This window comes from Dipodomys merriami, unplaced genomic scaffold, assembly GCF_024711535.1.
Source record: "Dipodomys merriami isolate MVZ:Mamm:240054 unplaced genomic scaffold, mDipMer1.0.p SCAF_11, whole genome shotgun sequence".
Taxonomy (NCBI): Eukaryota; Metazoa; Chordata; class Mammalia; order Rodentia; family Heteromyidae; genus Dipodomys; species Dipodomys merriami.
The window spans coordinates 22,985,993-23,006,557 of record NW_027202382.1 but is presented as its reverse complement, the minus strand read 5'-3'; the positions used below and the strand labels follow the sequence as shown (position 1 = coordinate 23,006,557).

Sequence of the window (20,565 nt, the reverse complement as noted above, 5' to 3'; positions counted from 1 at the left end):
AGAACAGATAAAGAATAATCCAGAGGAGAGTTCCCAAATAGCTCTACAAACTCTACTAGCAAACATGATAAATGAGAAGTTTGACAATGTACAAAGGACTCTGTATGAGCGTGATAGGGAGAGAGAGGAGGCATCCCAGAAGTTTATACAGGAATATCATAAGCGTGAGGAAGCTTCTCAAAAACTGATACAGGATTTGCGTGAACAACTTGAGAACACTCAAAGAGAAAGGGAGGAATGGCGTGAGCAGGCTGAGAACACTCAAAGAGAACTGCAGGAATCCCACGAACGGGAAGAAAGAGAACTGCAGGAATCCCACAGATGGGAGGAAGCTAATCAAAGAGTAATTCAGGAATTGAGAGACCAGGTAGAGAATACACAAAGATCACTAAAGGCATTCATGGAATCCATTAACAAAGAGCTGAAGGAAGTCAGGGAGACCACAAAGGGAATGCTGAATGGAACCCAACAGAAGGAATGGGAGTCCAAAGAAACCATAACCAATCAACTAAGTGATTTGAGAACAAACACTGAACACCAAATTAAGGAAGTAAAGAAATTCATACAAGACCTAAAACAAAGCTTCAACAAAGAACTTGAAGCCATCAAAGCTGACCAATTAGAAGGAAAAGAGATAAAAAACAAAGTAGAGAGTCTTGACAGCAGGTTAGACCATGCAGAAGATCGAATCTCAGGGATTGAAGACAGCCTAGATATTATAGAGAAAGAACATACAACCATCCAAGACAAGTCCAAGAACTATGATAGGTCTATCCAACACCTGGAAGACACCATCAGAAGGCCCAATCTAAGAATAATGGGTGTAGAGGAGCACCTAGAAACAGTAGTTAATGGTCTAGGAAATTTGTTTAACAGGATCCTAGCAGAGAACTTCCCAAACATACAAAAAGATAGGCCTATTCAGATACAAGAAGCTTTTAGAACCCCAAATAGACCAGACCAGAATAGGACATCCCACCGTCACATTATAATCCACACAGGATCAACCCAGACCAAGGAAAAGATCCTTAAAGCTGTCAAGGAGAAAAGGTTAATCACCTATAAAGGGAAACCAATTAGAATTACCTCAGATTTCTCAGCAGAGACAATCAAAGCAAGAAGAGCCTGGAATGACGTATGCCATGCCCTAAAAACAAACAACTATCAACCAAGAATACTGTACCCAGCTAAACTCTCCTTCATAACTGAAGGCCAAATAAAAACCTTCCATAGCAAAGAAAAATTGAAACAATACATCTCTACCAAACCAGCCCTACAAAAGATTCTTAAAGATGTCCTACACATAGAAAACCAACAAGACCGCAACAAAGGCCAAGAAACTGCACCCAAACTGAGAATCCAAGAACCTTAGGAAGAACCCAGTTTTCGCAGCCCCCAAGAAGGTGGATAACATGGCAGGAACTCCCAAATACCTCTCAGTCCTATCTCTTAACGTTAACGGACTGAACTCTCCAATTAAGCGACATAGACTGTCTAGTTGGATTATAAAACAAGACCCTTCTATCTGCTGCCTGCAGGAGTCACATCTTGCCCGTAAAAACAAACACATTTTCAATGTTAAAGGCTGGAACAAAATCTACCAAGCAAACGGCCCTCATAAACAGGCGGGAGTTGCAATCCTAATATCAGATAAAATAGACTTCAAATTAAAATTCGTGAGAAGAGATAAAGAAGGTCGCTACATACTAATTAAAGGATCTCTCCTTCAGGAGGATATTACAATTCTAAATATCTATTCGCCAAACAATGGAGCACCCAAATTTATCAAAGAAACACTACTTTCCCTCAAATCCCATATAGATCCAAAGTCATTAATTGTTGGGGATTTTAACACACCACTCTCCCCACTAGATAGATCAACTCGACAAAAACTCAACAGAGAAACCGCAGATCTAAACAGCTGCATAGATCAACTAGACTTAACAGACATTTACCGAACATTTCAGCCAGCAGCATCAGAATACACGTTCTTCTCAGCAGCACATGGAACGTTTTCTAAAATAGACTACATTTTGGGCCACAAAGCAAACTTGTCTAAATTCAGAAACATTGAAGTTATACCTTGCATTCTCTCTGACCACAAGGGAATAAAATTAGAACTCAACACCAAAAGCCACCAAAGAAAGTCCGGTATCACATGGAGGCTGAACAACACACTGCTGAATCATGAGTGGGTCATGGAAGAGATTAGAAAGGAAATTCAAATGTTCATGATATCCAACAAAAATGAACACACAAATTACCAGCTCCTCTGGGACACAGCAAAGGCAGTACTCAGAGGCAAGTTTATAGCTCTGAGCTCCTACATCAACAAATTGGAGAGATCTGAAACTAACAATTTAATGACACATCTAAACCTCCTTGAAAAAGAGCAGCAAGATAAACCGCAATCCAGTAGACGGAAAGAAATAATAAAAATTAAATCAGAATTAAATGAATTAGAATCCAAAAAAATTATAGAAAGAATCAACAAAACAAAGAGTTGGTTCTTCGAAAAACTTAACAAAATTGACAGACCCTTAGCAAACCTTATCAGAAAAAGGAGAGAACACACCCAAATTAATAAACTCAGAGATGAGAATGGAAACATCACCACGGAAACAACCAAGATTCAGAACATTATAAGGGAATACTTCTCAAAACTTTATGCTAATAAGTTTGAGAACTTGACAGAAATGGACCTTTTCCTAGCAAATATTGACATGCCAAAACTAAACCAAGATGAGTTAAACCAGCTTAACAGGCCCATATCAAGCATTGAAATAGAAACAGCAATAAGAGACCTCCCAGCTAAGAAAAGTCCAGGACCAGATGGTTTTACAGCGGAATTTTACAAGGCCTTCAAAGCAGAGCTCACACCAATACTCCTCCAACTCTTCAATGAAATTGAAAGAGAAAGCTCACTACCGAACACATTCTATGAAGCCATCATAACCCTCATCCCAAAACCAGGCAGGGATTCATCAAAGAAAGAGAACTATAGACCCATTTCTTTGATGAACATTGATGCAAAACTTCTCAACAAAATTTTGGCCAATTGACTTCAACAATTCATCCAAAAAATCATACACCACAATCAAACAGGATTCATTCAGGGATGCAAAGCTGGTTCAATATATACAAATCAATTAATTCATCACATCAACAGGAGCAAGGATAAGAACCACATGGTTATCTCAATAAATGCAGAAAAAGCATTTGACAAGATCCAACACCCCTTTATGATGAAGGTTTTGGAAAAATTAAGAATCCATGGAACATTCCTCAATACAATAAAGGCTGTATATGACAAACCTACAGCCAGCATTATACTCAATGGTGAAAAACTAAAGCCATTTCCTCTTAACTCAGGAACAAGACAAGGATGCCCACTCTCTCCACTTCTCTTCAATCTAGTATTAGAATGCCTAGCTACAGCAATAAGACAAGATGCAGACATAAAGGGGATCCAAATAGGGAAAGAAGAAATAAAACTCTCCCTCTTTGCAGATGACATGATATTGTATTTAAAGAATCCCATAGACTCCACTCCCAAATTACTCAAGCTGATTCAAAACTTTGGCAAAGTAGCAGGTTATAAAATTAACCCCCAAAAATCAATGGCTTTTCTGTATGCCAACAATGAGAAAAGTGTGGCTGAAATTAGGAAAGCAACTCCATTTGTAATAGCCCCACAAAAAATAAAATACCTAGGAATTAACTTAACTAAAGAAGTGAAGGACCTCTATGATGAAAACTTTAAAATCTTGAAAAAGGAAATCAACACAGAACTTAAAAAATGGCAAAACCTCCCATGCTCCTGGATTGGCAAGATTAACATCGTGAAAATGGCAATACTTCCCAAGGCTATCTACAAATTCAACGCGATACCTATCAAAATTCCACCCTCATTCTTCAAGGAAATAGAAGAGGCAATCCAAAAATTCATATGGAACAATAAAAGACCCCGAATAGCAAAAACGCTCCTCAACAGAAAGAACACTGCTGGAGGAATATCAATACCAAATTTCAAACTCTACTATAAAGCCATAGTAATCAAAACAGCTTGGTATTGGCATAAGAACAGACCTCAGGACCAATGGAATAGAATTGAAAACCCAGAAATGAACCTACAGACCTATAGCCATCTAATCTTCGATAAGGAAGCTAAAACAATAGAATGGAAGAAAGACAGCCTCTTCAGTAAATGGTGCTGGCAAAATTGGTTAACTACATGTAGAAAACTAAAGCTAGATCCTTATATATCACCCTGCACCAGAATCAACTCCAAATGGATCAAAGACCTTGAACTCAAAGCAGACACTCTGAAAACATTACAGGATGGAATAGGAGAAACCCTAGGTCTCCTTGGCTCAGGCCGAAATTTTCTGAATAGAGACCCGGAAGCACAACAAATCAAAGAAAGGTTGGACAAATGGGATTTCATGAAGTTGCAGAGCTCCTGCATGGCAAAGGACATAGCTAGCAAGATCAATAGAAAGCCCACCGATTGGGAGAAGATCTTTACTAGCCATACAATGGACAAGGGTCTCATATCTAAAATATACTTGGAACTCAAAAAATTAAACCACCCAACAACAAATCCTCAAAGAAACAACTGCCCAATAAATAAGTGGCGAATGACTTAAAGAGAAGCTTCTCTGAAGAAGAAAGAAGGATGGCCAATAGACACATGAAGAAATGTTCAACATCCCTAGCCATAAAAGAAATGCAAATCAAAACACCATTGAGATATCACCTCACTCCAGTTAGAACAGCAAAAATCAAGAACTCTAACAACAACAGATGCTGGAGGGGATGTGGACAGAAAGGAACCTTACTTCATTGTTGGTGGGAATGTAAACTTGTTCAACCACTTTGGAAAGCAGTATGGAGGTTCCTCAAAAGACTTCACATAGATCTCCCCTATGATCCAGCAATCCCACTTTTGGGCATTTACCCAAATGTTTACAAACAAGATCACACTAAAGCTACCAGCACAACTATGTTTATTGCAGCATTATTTACCATAGCTAAGATATGGAACCAACCCAGATGCCCCTCAGTAGATGAATGGATCAAGAAAATGTGGTATATATACACAATGGAATTCTATGCCTCCATCAGAAAGAATGACATTTCCCCATTTGTTAGGAAATGGAAAGGTTTGGAAAAAATTATATTAAGTGAAGTAAGCCAGGCCCAAAGAAACATAGGTCCCATGGTTTCCCTTATTTGCAATATCTAGTATAGGTATGAGTCAAGGAAAAGGTCAGATAATGTGATGTTAGGAAAATGAACCCTTAAATATGTATTTTAATGTTTTCGTTTCTTTCATGCATGTGTTTCTAATGCATTTATAAGATTATTTCTTTGTTGCTTTGTATGTCCCTCCCCCACAGTGTAACCCCCGCTTTCACTATATTTGATGTCAGTATAACATGTGGAGGAGATGGGGACAAACAAGTCGTTTAAGGATTCAGGTGGACTTGTTGCAACAATGAGAAGTACAAAATGTCATGTCAAAACCAGCTTTACAATGTCGGTGTGGGGGGGGAGGGGGGTATGATTGGGTGGGGGGGAGGGGGGAGGCTGGGAAGGGAGGTGAAGGGTAAACAAAGGAGGAGGCTGCAATGCTTGGTAAGAAATGTATGCATTATCCTGCCCATGTAATTGTAACCCCTCTGTACAGTATGTTCTCAAATAAAATAAAATAAAATTAAAAAAAAAAAAAGAGTCTCATGAACTTTCCTGCCCAGCCTAGCTTCAAATCGTGATCCTCAGATCTCAGCCTCCTGAGTAGCTAGGATTACAGGCATGAGTCACTGGTGCCTGTCTACACACTATAATTTTTGCATTGAAAATTAGCTATATTAATGAAGTAGCAAAAATAAAATCACTAAAAAGTTTCATAACTGTTCAGGCCAGGTTTTACCATCAAACAAATATGAGACGAACTTCGAAGATTTCAGTTTTCAAAACATTTGGATTCTGAAATAGCATATAAAGGATTGTGAACCTTTGCTATATTGTATTTACAAGTATTGTATTATTACAAATATAAAAATTTAAATTTATTGAATTGAAAGTTGACTGGAAAGGTTCCTTTCTGGAGAAAGGAATGGGGAGGGCTAAAGGGAGTTGCCCCTTTTGCTGTGAATAATTCTGAAGCGGAGTCTTTTATAGAAAGGTATTTATCTGGTAATGAAAATGAAAATACTGCTTGGGCTAACTAGAAAAGTCAATCAAAGCAGGACTGTGGACATTTTAACTTTACCTAAGAGCAGTGTAAAATTTCAGCTAGAACTACAGCCTCAAGACCAGATTAAAACTGTCTGGATTATTATTACTCTTCAGTGTTTGTAGTTTGTGAGGTACACAAGAAATGTTCTCTGGAAGCAATAAAAATGAACCTAACAGATTTCTTAGCTTCTCTAGACACCTGTAATGTTTCTGTGTCACAGAAGGCAGGGTGGAGGGGTTTTCATTAAGGAACTGACCAACAGGTCCAAGTAAAGATTCCACTTGTACTTCTCTTTATTTTCCAACAGCAGCCAGAGGAATCTTTTAGACATAAAAACCTACAATCTGAGGTGTATCTCAGTGATAGAGTCTATGTTAAAATATGTATGAGACACTGGGTTTGGTCCCTAGCACCACAAAAGAAAAAAAAAAGAAATAAATACACAAACCTTCTGGTGTTACTATTTCAGCAATTTCTTTTAGGAACTTCGTAAGCAGAGCTAGTGAAGGAGGCTCTTGATTCCTCTGGGGTTGAAACCCTGTTTCTTTTCTTTTTCCCTTCAGGAAGAAGCTGGCTTGGGAAAGAGATGCTGACAAAGCAGAGAGCAATAGAAATGAACAACAAAGAGAAGGAGGGGAACCTGAAAAAAAGGCTAACTATGTGCGTCCTATGTCCAATTTCACTTTGACTAGATTCCTTGACTATGGCCTGGTTGGCAACACTTCTTTCTGAATTTAGTCCCAAGGTTTTTGTGACTTTGAGTTAGGGTTCTTTCACTCAGAATCACAAGAATCCCAAATAATAACCTACCCTTCAGTGTTAGATTCCCTAGGATGTATACTGGGGCTCGCCTTTTATCTGTGTTGGCAGTATACTTGAATTGTTGTACTGGTGAAGTGTATGTGGTTTTATGGGATCTAAAGTGTCTAGTCTCTTACTAGTCTCTAGGCTGCCTTCCACGAATAATGCTCCACAGTGAATGAGGAGGGGAAAGAACACCATCACTTCATTTTCACAGCAGTAGTCACTGGAGCTGCTTCCCATTACCTGAGTTTTTCCTTCAGTTGTATTTCTCTATGACACTGGAGAGTAGTCATGTGATTTTCTTTGCCAAACAGAATGCAAGTAGAAGAAATATTTGAGGACTAGTATGAAATTGCAATGTTCTCTTCTTACTGCTCCAGAGATGGTGGAGGCATAGCTCAAGATGAAAACTCCATCACTTGAGTGATTATGTTCAGTCTCTGAGACTCCCTGGCAATCCACTTCCATTTGACGGAGGAGAAATAAACATTTGTGGAGTCACTGAAATTTGAGAGTTGCTTGTAATAGTCACAAAGCCTTGTCATAACCTGACTGATGCAACTACTAGAAAAAAAAATTGAGTATGGTAAATTCTGGAAGGCTTTGAGTTTGGACTTTAGACTCTATAATGAACTCTGGGGAAAAGGGAAGTAAAGATTTCAACTATGTGTAAAAGAACCATTCTAGTTACCTCAGATTCTGTAGACCCTATATTCCTTTATTGCCAAGGCCTGGTAATTATTCCTTTAAACTTAAAGCACAGTATGTAAATGCTATTATCTCACTTTGTTTTTCCAAAGCCAACTGTTGTTCATGCCCTCTGATTCTTATTTCATTAATTAATTTCTTTTTCATTATTCATATCTCAAGTATAATTCAATCTGGATATTCTTAAAATATGGTCACTGAGGTTTTATAAAGAGAAACATTGTAGTGCTCAAAATGGCACTTTTATTTAAGAGTATTTGCTGTATTCTCTTCAAATCTTTGTCCCAGTCTCTTTTTTTTTTTTGTTGGTCGTGGGGCTTGAACTCTGGGCCTGGACGCTGTCCCTCAGCTCTTCAGCTCAAGGCGAGCGCTCTACCACTTGAGCTACAGCACCACTTCCGGTTTTCTGGTGATTTATTGGAGATAGGAGTCTCACGGTCTCTCCTGCCCGGGCTAGGATTACAGGCGTGAGCCACCAGCGCCCGGCTCCCAGTCTCATTTTTAAGAAACTACTTGTCTGGAATTTTAGGTCAGAAGCTTACTTATAAAGAAAATGGGCTTTAAGCATATTTACTATATTAATTCTTGGAGGTCAGCTATACAAATAAAATTTTCAGTGGATTTTGGAGTGAATTATACTCACCTAACTGAGAGGGCAGAGATTTGCAATTATATCCTAATCCACAGTGTATTTACTTCTTTTATATTTTAGTATACATAACATCATCTTAAAATAATTAGAAATTCCATATTTTTAGAAGTCTTCAACCTGGAATCTTCAATTTCCCCAAACTTAACAAACAGATTTTAGTATTTATTTTATTTTTTTAATGCTCCTTAGGGGAGAGGACTTGCTGTGTATGTGTATGTGTTTGATTGAGTCCAAATGTTTAGATTGTGTTCTAGTAAATACCCAGCCTTTTCATATTTAAATCTCTCTCCCTCTCTCTCTACCTCTCTCTCTCCCTCTCCCTCTCCCTCTCTTTCTCCCTCCCTCCCCTCCCCCACTTTCTCCAGTCCTGGGGCTTCAACTCAGGGCCTGGGCACTGTTCCTGAGCTGTTTTTGCTCAAGTCTAGCACTCTACCACTAGAGCCACAGTGCCATTTCCAGCTTTCTTCTGTTTATGTGGTACTGAGGAATCAAACCCAGGGCTTCATACATGCTAAGCAAACACCCTACCACTAAGCCATATTCCAAGCCCCCTTAAATATATCTTGATGCCAGCATGTTTGGAGCAGCTCTCTGCACCTGGCCACTTTTGCAGTGCTTCTGAATGGTTGTTAAAATGTGTCATTATGCTGGGCACCAGTGGCTCACACCTGTAAGCATATCTACTCAGGAGGCTGAGATATGAGGATCATGATTTGGAATCAGCCTGGGCAGGAAAGTCTATGAGACTTTTATAGCCAATTAACCACCAAAAAACTAGAAGTGGAGCTGTGGCTTAAGTATGTAGAATGCTAACCTTGAGCAAAAAACTCAGGCACAGTGCCCAGGCCCTCAGTTCAAATTCCAGGACCAGCACACAAAAAAAATGTGTCATAAGACACCAAAAAACCACAGGAAAGTGAAGTAATCAGATAATTAGATGAGACCCTTGAAAATTAATTGTTCTAGCCAAGAGGTAAAACTCAAATTTGTTGATAATCAGTGTATGTGTGTGATGTGTATGTGTGTGTGTTGAACTTAGAGTTGACTTTGAAAGATTACTTGCAATCACATGATACTAGTTGCTATCACAAAGTTGATATAATTTTTTTTAGTCAGGGTCTCATTCTGTTTTCCAGCCTTGTCTCTACTCCTGAGCTTAAGTGATCCTCCTACCATACCCTCCTGAGCAGCTGAGACTAACAACATCATGCTTCATAGGGGATAAAATTCTTATGATGCTGGGAGCCAGGTTGTCTTTTGTCCCATCCAGGGAACCCAAGGATGTCACTGCTAATAAGGGGAAAGGAAATCTCAGAAGTGATAGCTCTATTGATTATTGTGCAGAATAATCTTGTGCAGAATTCTGGCAAGAATAATATAACTGTAGCCTTTATTGACCTTCCTTTGGCCTGTGATTCTAAGTAGCATGAGCTCAATATAGACACTAGATTATTGATGTTCCTACAAAACTTGTATTTTAATAGCCCTCAAGAATTCAGGATTGATAGAAATAGTCTTGTATCCTAATGATCTGAAACAGTGGATAAAAATAGATGGCTGCCCTCCTGGAACAAGAGGGTAAATGTCCTCCTGGGTGCTGATGAAATGGTTTTAATGTCAGCCCAAGAATGACCTCAATAATTAGTTCTGAATAATTAACCATTGTCAGGGCTAATGTCATGATTAGTGGTACACATTTCCTCCAAATGCAGCTGATTTAAATAAACAACAAAAACAATGATCTAACAAAAAGAGATAACCATTCAGATTGTAGGGGACTGATTCATCCCGACAAATCCACTACAAAGCCAGGCAATTCTCCGATATGTTGCTGAGTGTTTTTTAATTACTATGGGGCTTACTGTTAACTTCTGCTTTGGATATTTTCTAGTTGAGACTATATCAACCATTACTTGTGGTATATAATTTTCTGTAGGAGGATCTAGGCCATTTCGTAAAGAAAAAATTAGCCTTACTATGACCCCAGTTAGGCACCTCAGATTTAAAAATATTAATGCCTGTATAAATATGTTCTCACACAGTGATATTCTGGAAATATTTGTACCTTCTGGTTTGTAAGACAAACTGTCTTTTTCTTCACATACGTCCATGTTAAGTGTGGGCAAGTTGATAGTTTGAAATTGGTCTTGAGGGAGTATTGACACCAGTGATTCTCAGGGAGGAACATTTTGCTCCCCCTAGATGTGAGTTGACAATCTCTAGAGGTTTTGTTTTGTTGTCTCAACTGGGGGATTACTGCTGACATCTAGTGGGTAGAAGCTAGGGATGCTGTGTAATATCTACAATGCACAGAATAGATCTGCCGTCCCCAACCTTCTGCCCAAAGCAAAGAATTATCTGGCCTCAAATGTCAATAGTATTGATGTTGAGAAATTCTGACCTATACCAGTGAAATCAGCAAACATTACAAGCCTGGTCAGCCTGCTGCCTTCTCTCCCTCCTTATTTTCAAATGCAAGTTTTTCAGTCAGTAACCTCAAAACCATATCTTATGCCTTCATCAGCTGTTAAATTCTTAATTCTTATCAGATACAGCTGAGAGAATTGATGCTTAGGGGGAATGACAATTAGTTGTCCCCTGAGTAACTTATAAGGACTTATAAGGCTGACAAACTCTGTAAAGGCTCAAGAATGAGTATCTTAGACTTTGCTGACCTGTTACAACAACTAATCTCTGCTGTTGGGATGTGAAGTCACCTATAGTTGATACTTAAAGAAATGAATCTATCTTATTCCAATAAAACTTTATTTCTAAAGAAAGATGATAGTTTGCTAAGACCCATAGCTTAGACCCATCCTTGACATTGTCTCAACCAACATTTTGTTCTGTTTCACGAACCATCTGTTTATGTTCAGAAAACTCCTTCTCCAGCTCTTTCTTGCTGATACTTTGGGCTAATATCAAAAGGTTCTCCAGATGCTAGTTGCTTAGATTTGTATTCTTTGATCTCATCTACTAAGGGTTTCTGTATGGGGTCAAGTTTCTTATTGAATGTCACTGTTGTAAGCACCAATTTCCTTACAAGTGGTCTGACAAAGTCAATCACATGATTGAGAGAAGACAAAAAGCCTTTGAACAGTAACGACAATTCTTTGGGTTTCGCATAGAAATGTAAGATTCCCAGAGGGTCAGAGTTGCTAGTTGTACTTCCAGCACTGGGTCCACTCCCTCTACCTAAACTTCCTTTGCAATGTACTATGGGCCACTATTCTAGAGAGTCAGCACTCACCATACAGAAGAACACTGAATGACTCTCTTTGAAAATTTCTACAATTACCCATTCCCTCTCATTATACTGGGGAGTTCTTTTTTTTTTATTGTGAAAATACCGTACAGAGCGGTTAGCATTACATGGGTAAGATAATGAGTACATTTCTTATCAAGCATTGTAGCCTCCTCCTTTGTTTCCCCTTCCCATCCCTTCATATCCTCCCTACCGTCCCCCACACCAAACTTGTAAAGTATCTTTTTCACCATAACGACTTGTACATCTCATTGTTGCAATGGGTCCTCCTGTATCCCTGTTAGAACGATTTGTTTTTTCCCTTGCCCTCCACATACACCAACATCACATGTAGTGAAAGCAGGGGTTATACCATCGGGGAGGGACATACAAAGCAACAAAGACATAATCTTATAAATATGTTAGAAACAATCGCATGAAAGATCTCTCTCTCTTTTTTTTTGTTAGTTGTGGGGCTTGAGCTCTAGGCCTGGAAGCTGTTCCTGAGCAATGCAGCTCAAGGCTCATGCTATACCACTTCAGCCATAGCGCCACTTCTATACTGGGGAGTTCTAAGAGTTCTTGTGCCCATAATCTTGTAAGATCTCATAGATCTGTTAATTAAAATGATCCCATATTGTGAGAAAGATATTACTATATTTATTATTCTTTCTTCTTAGGATTAAAACATCCAATGGGATTGAATGGGCAGAGAGAGAAGGGGGGAGATTGATGGAAGGAGTGACTGGTCAAGATGCATTGTACTCCTAAATTGACATGTTGATTTGAAACTCTCTTATACAACTACTTAAAGGTAATTCTTAAAAAACCATGCAATAGAAAAGATGCCACTTTTGTACAGTAGCACAGCAAGCAAGGGTTAGTAAAGGGGTCTTTGAGTTGTGCTGAATGAGAGGCTGTGGACCCCACAGCTGTATTGAAATTCGCTCTGGCATCAACAGAGCAAACTAGACTTTAGCCGTATTTGCAATGTTCCTTAGAGTTGTAGTGGGAGCAGAGAAAGGACGTGGCATACTAAATGGGTGTAGGATCAGGCTTGTTCTGAAGTGATCAGGCTGTGACTATAGGGTCCAGGTAGTAGAAGACAGACAGAGAGCTGCCTTTGGAGCCTGGCTTAGCAAGTATGTTAGTCTGCCATTGTCACTAGGTGGCAGAATATAATTGAGATGTCAGAAATCCCTCCACATTGGAAGGTGTCCTACTTATAATGACTCCCTTCATTACTTTGTAATATTTTCCAGTGCCATTTAGGGCACTAAAAAATGCAATGAAAATTTCCTCCTGCAAACACTTCCTACGTGCATCCAGGATTTAACTTTTTCACTTAACTTGCTTACTTTTTAAAGGAAAGCATCCTTGACATTAAAGGAAAGCATATTGAATACTGTTTGGACAATTGAGACTTCTTATTTTCATAGATCATTTTGTTATCCTTTGTGTGGATAGACATACTTCATATCATCTGTAATATTTAAATAATTTTGTTATAACACATATCTGATCATCAATTTTGTAAGCTAAATATCCATGAATATATTGGTAGTAAATAGCCTTGTTGATTTTCCTAATTATAATGAAAATAAGTGCTTATTTGAAAAGTGCAGAAAGCACAGAAAATTATAAAGAGGAAACACCCCTCCTAATCCCTTATCCAGAGAGATAAATTCAAAGGAACAGATGACCCAGTGTCTGTGGCTTGGGCCTATAATCTCGCTACTCAAGAGGCTGAGATCTGAGAATAGTTGTTTGAAGCTTAGTCAGAGAGATTCAAGAGATTCTTATCTCCAGTTAACCAGCAAAAAGAGCAATAAGTAGAGATGCCAGCCTGAAGCAGAAAAGCTGATTGAAAGTGTGAGACCCTGAGTCAAGCCCCAGTACTGGCACAGGCAGATTTTTTTTTTCTAAAACGTAGACGGTTATCCAGAATCATTCATCTTACCAAGTGGAAGATAAATTTAAATTCATGAAATATAAATCTTTGGCCATCTGAAGCCCTTGGCCGGTGCATAAAACAATGCCCATTAATATTTTGTAACAGCAAATTTCATGCATATAAAAAAAGCAGAGAGGGGCTGGGAAGGTGGCTCAGTGGTAGAGTGCTTGCCTTGCATGCATGAGGCCCTGGGTTTGATTCCTCAGCACCACATAAGCAAAAAGGAAAAAGCCGGAAGTGGTGCTGTGGCTCAAGTGGTAGAGCACTAGCCTTGAGCTGAAGAGCTGAGGGACAGCGCCCAGGCCCAGAGTTCAGGCCCCACGGCCTGGACCCCCCCCCCCCCCAAAAAAAAAAAAAGCAGAGAGAAATTCATACTATGCCTGGCATTATCTACAACTTATCTGAAAAATGATCAATTTGTGACTAATTCTGTTTCATTAATACATGCCATCCCTTTACCTTCTAGGCTGGTTTATTTTGAAGCAAATCTCTGATACTATTTCACTGAATGTATACCAGTTCCAGTGTGAATTTCTAAAATAAGGACTATTGTGGAATTTTAGTGATGAACACAATAAAAAATGATATATATTCTTCTGAATCATATTAAGGATGTGCACAATTACTCAACAAAGCATAGCTTTGTGTGGGTCAGGGTGATCTGACGGGAGTGTGTCAGGTTTTCTTTTGTTTATGATATTTGGGTTTTGTGCTGAAGAAAATACATCCCTGACCTAGTGTGGAGCTCTCTTCTGCTCTCACATGAGCGTACACACAGTGTTTCATTAGACAGAAAGCAACCGGTCGAACATGTGAATGGCACGTAGAAGCTAAGAGTCTCTCTCCTCCAGTGCCAATCCCTCACATGCTTCTTGTCCCAGATATCAGAGGGATGCAGAGTATATATACAGCTAATTTCCTCTTCTGGGAGCCCTCTCTTCTGGAGCCTGTAGTTTCATGCTACAATTTCTTGCCCTTGAATCATGATTCAAATCAAGGTCTATCCATTTGTAGCATACTCCTTAGGGTTCTTCCTTAGGATCTTTGGGACCAGGCTCAGCTTCACTATTTTCTCCATTGTGTTAACTTTCCTCATTCCCTGATCAACACTGGCCCACAGATCCCCGTTCACCCCTTTGCCCTAACTGGGTCAGGTGCACTATTTCTACAAGGGTTCCTGTGTTCCTTCCCTGCCCCCGCTTTTTACTCATTAAACTCCCACTGTGATATGAAGGTCCCAGTCATTTCCCCTTTCTAGCATGCTAATACCAAGGAACTTGGCCAGATGTTTCCCCTTTTTAATACTCACTTCTGCTTCCCCAAGTGCTTGATGCTCACCACATCAGGACTGGGCTGTGTGCTGGTAATACCAGAATGAAGAAAGCAGAACCTTGCCTTTGATGAATTGACAGCTTGTCTGGAGGCCTAGGTGTGCTGAGGAGTGGATCATAAAAGAGAGCTGTGCAACATTTGAGCTAGAAAAAAAATGTAGGGATTAGGAAACCTTGAAGATATATGGGCTTACTGAATTTGGGGTAGCTGGGAAAGGCTTGCACCAGCAGAGCATTTGGCTTCAGTGTTTATGTTTATTTTAATTTTCAATCAGGTTAAACATATGTAGATTTCAAATATATATATATATTATATATATATATATATAAAATTCATCAAAATATGTATGGCCTCCAACTTCCATGACTCTTGCCTATACATATGGTCTCTGAAGGTAACTACCACCATTTGATCCTTGTGTATCCTTCCAGAATTTCTGTATGTGTGTATGAGCAAACAAATAAGTGGTTTTTTTTCTTTTTCCCCAGAGGCAGTACACTATACTTTCTGGTGTGTACTCTGTATTTTGTAACTCATTTAGAAGCTGATAGAACAAAATCTAGATTTAAAATCTCTGCACTCAGGTTCCAGTTCTGTGAAGTACTAGCTGACTAAACTTGGCAAATAACTTCTCTGTGCCCTAGTTTTAAAGCATCTGCCTTAAAAATCCTTCAACTTTATCCTATACTAAATATTGCCATAGACTCTATTCACATACCTATAAAGCTTTATCAGATGCTAAAATCTTTTTTGGATTTCATATGCTGTTCTTTTGGGCTGTCAACATATATTTATACCATACAGGTTTAAGTTTGGAGGTTTTACATTGTGTTTACTATATAATAAGGCTGGTACCCTGATGGGGAACACCAAAGCTGATGGCATTTGCTGTGTCTTCACATGGTGGAAAGGGCAACCAAGCTGCCTGTGACTTCCTTTCTCAGGTCACTAACTCATTCATTGGGACTTTACCCTCTTGATGTAATCACCTCCCAAAGGGCCCACATTTTAATAACATAACATGGAAAATTATAACATTTAGCACTCTCCTACAAGGCAGCTATCCTCTTTATAGAAATGAAAGATTTCTGACATTTTCTTAAAGCTATATATCAAATAAGTATAGAATCAAGGTTCAAACTAAGGTCCATTCATTAGTACAATACTTTCCTTATGGGTTCTTCATTAGGGTCTTTATAAAAATGGAAAAAATAGTCATAAAATCCTGAAACAGCAAGCTTCTAATAGGAACTATATGTGTATATTTATACGTGTATATGTATGTATATATGTCTATGAATATACATATATGGTATGAATATATGGATGGACACAGACATATATATTACCACATGTATGCATGACTATGGTACCTCAGTACCATTTAGGTGCTAGCTCATTAATTCCTGAAATAGTTGTACATTCTAACATGTGTCAAGGCCTGTTCTCAGTGCTGAGGGTACACGGACAAGTGAGTCCTACCCCCCACAGCCCTTCAATCCTTCTCTGGGAGTTAACACTTTCTGATTTGGGCCCTCTTCATGTGTTTCTCTCTTGGAGAATGTCTAGTATATTTACTCATCCTGTGCTGGTTTATGTCCGTCTTTTGCATGCCAAAGGTGACAATGCATACCTTCTTGGGATGCTGTTTTAACAATGATGGGGCTGTATCCGGAGTCAGTGGTGAAGACTGCAGCAATTAGTCATGCCTGCCAGGCAGCAGGAGGGGAACAATGAAGGCAAAGGTGCCATGTACCTGTCACATCTGAGCTCTTGTCCACCCTGATCAGTTTCTCTCTGTAGCTGTTACAAATGACATCAGCTGTATGTTATGAACTCATCATTTCTTAAATCGCTGTATAAGCTATATCCCCCTTGGGAAGTCCTGGAATAAAAACTCTGTTGAAGTGGGTGGAGTCAGTTATTTCAGTACATTCGCAGTTTCTCAAGGAACCTTGTCCCTTCGTTGCTAATTGCATAACCCATACCAATGCTGTAAGTATTGCTTTGCTCTAGTTCTATAAAAATGTCTACTTTCACTATTCATAATGTCAGTGATTTGCTGATGCTATTCTAGTGACTTTTTTTAAATTTTGTTTTGGAACAAAGAAACTTCTGGGAAGAATTATGCTAGTCTTTGAAAGCCTTTTAATAACCCGTTCCTCTATCTTGCCATCTGAAATTCCTCTTGCTGTCACAGCTGGAGTTACTGGCTGCTCTCTGGAGTTTCATGGTTACTTTTCAAGACCACATGCAAATGATTTCTTATAACTCTAAGGTACTTTTGAGATAGTGGTGTTCATTCCATTTGTTGGCTGAAAGCCATGCTCATTAATGAAATTCCTCCCCTAAGTCAATCCTCAAATGGCTATTGCCTCATGGGACAGCATTTGGATTGCTGAATTGGCTCACTTGTGGTTACCTCTCCGACCACAGAGTGTTGGAAGGTGATGGAGTTTGGTCTACAGAATGCTATAGTCATAGTGTGTTGGAGGTTACTAGCTCTGGGTGCCAGTCCGGGCCAATTGCTTAGTTGTTTGGTCAACTTGAGCCAATTACCTAAGCTTGAGCCTTAGTTGACTCACCTATAAAATGAAGATTATAATAAAAATTCTAACTTGTTCCCTTTAAGGAGTTAAGAGGCTAAATAGGATGCTATATAGAAAACACCTTTACAACAGCATGACTGTTGGGTGTCTGGCTCTTCTCAAAAAGAAATTATAGCACCAGATGCCAAGATAATAAAAATGGCTCTATATATTACAATAAGTCCCAGAGGCCAGTCTCTTGAATGCTTGGTCTTGTAAAAGGCTTCTTCAGGGAGGAGATTCAGTGTGGTTAAAATCTGGTGATAATGGAGAAGACAGAAAGCCAGGTGAGAGGTGAGGCCAGAAGGCCTGTAGGAGCCATCTTGGGAATGGTGTTTATGCAATGCTGAGATAGTTGGTCCTTTTCCTAGAGCAGTGGAACCTCATGGAAAGCAGGTAGGATTGTGACCAGGTATGTTCTCACATCATTTCCAGCTATGTATGGAGAGTGGGTAGCTTTTCCATCTTAGAAGATGTTTTACGTTGGTCAGAGTCTGGCAATAAGAAAGTTTCTGGAGATGAAAAGATCACCTGTGGGTCGAAGAGGATGTCAGAAAGAATATGAAGGGACATACAATTGAGACTCAAAGGAAGGCAGCACAGCATGTTGCTATTGGAAAGAGTGTGTGATCTTAGGAGTGTCACATGCCTGGGTTTTGAATCCTCCTTCCTCCTTTAACTGGTTTCATGACTTCTCTGGCTTGCTATGTCCTCATCTTTATAGTAGCTATAATACTAGCTACTAATAGATTATGGCTCAAGGCCAGCCCGAGCAAAACTTAGCACAACTCTCATCTCAAAAACAAGTTAGGCATGATAGTACATGTCTGTCTCCTAGATATTGAGAAGGCAGATAAAAGAGGAACATGGTCTAAGACTAGTCTCTGCAAAATAGGAAACTGTATCTGGAAAACAAGCCAAAAACAAAACAAGAAAGCCAAAGGACTAGCAGTGTCGCTCAAGTGGTAAGCAAGTGGGAGGCCTTGAGGTCAACCTTCACAGCACCATAAGTACATACTAAGTAGGTAAGTAAGTAAATTGATCAACAAATGAATGGAGACAATACATCTGATTTCATAGCATTTCGATGTGAAGTTGACATGAGGAAGACTTAATAAAACAGAGCATCTCTATACTTGTTTTCCCTGTTCCCATTCTTTGGACAGGACTGAGAGGCAGGGTATAGACCCAGAGATGGGTCACCAGGTACCATAGGTAGAGGGCAGGGAAGGTTGGGAGAACTTGGGACCATTGAGCAGGAAGGGGAAGATAGCGAGAAGTAGAACCTGGAGAATTACAAGACTGGTCCCCAATAGAGGCATATCTACATGGATAAATTTTCTCCTTATTATTGTCATTTTAGAAGGTAGAAGACAACCTCTCTCCTTCCACCCATTAGCTAAATGGTCATAGGGTCCGTTTGGCTGGTAGGGTTGGACAAACTTTACACTTAATTTTGACCTCTTCTAGCAACGCAGATAAAGTGAAGCCAAAGCCTGAGTTTGGCAGGGATACCTGTCTAATGCAAAGGAGTCTCTAACCAGCTGTCTCTGTCCTTTCTTCCTTTTATTGTTTTAAAACCTCCCCTTCACTGACATAGATCTTGATGTTTGAAAAATTATTTTGTTAATTTCCAGTTCCAAGTGATTGATGGTTGAGATCCATGACCTCTGTGGCTTCTTGCCACCCGGTGATGCTGGGACTGAAAGGCAAGCCGAGTTCTGCAGCTGCTTCTGAGCCACCCTGGATCCTGGCCATCTCAGAAGTACATCTCATCTGTCTCAGAGGCTGCCATTTATCAGCTGTATAGAGACACTGCCAGCCTCTGAGAATGTGAACACAGTGCAGAAGACTAGTCATTTGACCTGTTGGCTCACTTATCTTCTGTGTGGAGACACCACCAGCCTCCAGCAACAGGAAAGTGGTGCCAGCGCATGTGTGTGTGTATGTGTGTGTGTGTGAGAGAGAGAGAGAGAGAGAGAGAGAGAGAGAGAGAGAGAGAGAGAGAGAGAGAGAGAGAGAGAGAGAGAGAGAGAGAGAGGGAGAGAGAGGGAGAGAGAGAGAGGGAGAGACTTGTTGGGAAATCATTTATGGCATCTTCCACATTACACAGTGCAAAGGTAATCAGGCTTGTGATACGAGTCAGAGCATTGATTTCCTTAATGTAAACATTTAAAATATACCATAACTTTGGTGCCCATCCTTGGCATCACTCAGCTTGAAGAATTAATCTATCCTTTAGTCACCATACTGTATTTCCAATGTCAGGGTAGGGCTCTTGGGCTAGGTGTCAGTACAGAAGCCCTGATTATGCTCTCTTGCATGGTGGGATTATATCTTTTCGTTAGGACTAGACCAGTTGCCTACAGAGGATTTTCTTGCTTACCATAGGGGCCTCTCCACAGAGTAGCTTACAGCATGACAGTAGGCCCTTTATTTGCAGCCCCCCTTTTGTTTTTTTGCAGGCCCTGAGCTTTATGCTGACAGTGGCATTGCTGGGTGAGCAGGTGAAGCAGGGTCGCAGCACTTGGTGGTGGCAGAACAGCAGAAGGCACAGTTTCACCGCACAGGTGCATCACTTCATGCAGCTATTTTGGGATCAGTGTGTGGAAAAGCCAGGGGATCACCTAGACTCTGGCACTGAAAACTGTCTCTCTAGCTGTGTGGACTGTTTTATTGACACTACTCTTACCATCACCAATCAGTTTGCCCAGATTGTGCAGAAAGGAGGGCAGTAGACTATCTCCTGAGAGAATGACACAAGAAACAAAGGCCTTGCTATTTAGCAAAGTGAAGGGCCAGTAGAGGAGAGGTGTCAATCCATTTTCCGGTTAGTATCAGGTAGCTGGTGCTAACACTAACAGATCAAACATTCAAAAGGTGAATTTTTTCTAAGAGGTGGCTCATATCTACACAACAGTTGGTAAAAGACAAAAAAATTATACTTGGGCATGATAAATTATACAGGACTTTAAGCATTCACACAGTGGGATCAAAGAAAGATATTTTGAAGAGAAGATCACAAAGGCTCAATAGCGA

At 39.8% G+C, this 20,565-nt stretch overlaps 1 long non-coding RNA gene across 1 annotated transcript in view; it reads left to right on the top strand.

Moving 5' to 3' along the window:
- The window catches only part of LOC138819568 (uncharacterized), a 79,616-nt gene extending 60,209 nt beyond the window's left edge, over positions 1–19,407 (top strand). Inside the window, exons 2-3 of the long non-coding RNA XR_011369495.1 lie at positions 6,808–6,904; positions 19,164–19,407. This is a non-coding gene — a long non-coding RNA (uncharacterized lncRNA). The remainder of the gene's footprint in view (positions 1–6,807; positions 6,905–19,163) is intronic.
- Positions 19,408–20,565: the final 1,158 nt, after the last annotated feature.